The sequence below is a fragment of the Bison bison genome, unplaced genomic scaffold (assembly GCF_000754665.1).
Source record: "Bison bison bison isolate TAMUID 2011002044 unplaced genomic scaffold, Bison_UMD1.0 scf7180017845407, whole genome shotgun sequence".
NCBI lineage: Eukaryota > Metazoa > Chordata > Mammalia > Artiodactyla > Bovidae > Bison > Bison bison.
The window spans coordinates 14,528-15,123 of record NW_011475980.1 but is presented as its reverse complement, the minus strand read 5'-3'; the positions used below and the strand labels follow the sequence as shown (position 1 = coordinate 15,123).

Sequence of the window (596 nt, the reverse complement as noted above, 5' to 3'; positions counted from 1 at the left end):
GGCCTCCTCAGGTGCGGGTACACACTGTGCGGTGTCCGCCAGCCGCGCTGCCTCTTCGCCCCTGAGCGTTCCTCTCCCCGACCTCCGTCTGAGACCCCAGGCGAGTTTCCACAGGACGAGCCAACAGGTGTGACCGCTGCGGACCTTGCTTGGCAGGCCGGGCAGGGCCGTCTTTGATACTTCCGCGTGCCCTCTCTGGCTTCCTGAATGTCCTCTTTACTTCACGCAGAATTTCTCGCCCCTGTTGGCGCAGCCCTGCTCCCTTGGCCAGATTTTGCTCCTTTGTCTGGCCAGGAAGATTCCCTTAGCCGTGGCACTTAGCAGCTGAACGCGTGGCTTTGGGGCCGGTGCTGAAGCCGGAGTACCCCCCTGATTTCGCAGCCTTGCTGCCACCTGTGCTCAGTTTGAGCTGGGGAGTGCTGACTGTTCTGGGGCCCTCCTTCCTAAAGTCCTCAGGTGGCACTAAGGCCAGAGCACCACCACACAGTATTTCTCCACTGTCAGAAACAGATTTTGGGTGTGACTGGGTGAGAAAACCTCAGGCTCTTCTTTTCGAAGCAGAGGCCAGTGTATCTAGTAATGAGAAGTGTGCCCCC

At 59.2% G+C, this 596-nt stretch overlaps 1 protein-coding gene across 1 annotated transcript in view; it reads left to right on the top strand.

The window, feature by feature from the left end:
• Positions 1-596, top strand: part of GAK (cyclin G associated kinase) — a 19,634-nt gene that overhangs the window by 4,533 nt on the left and 14,505 nt on the right. The window lies entirely within an intron of this gene.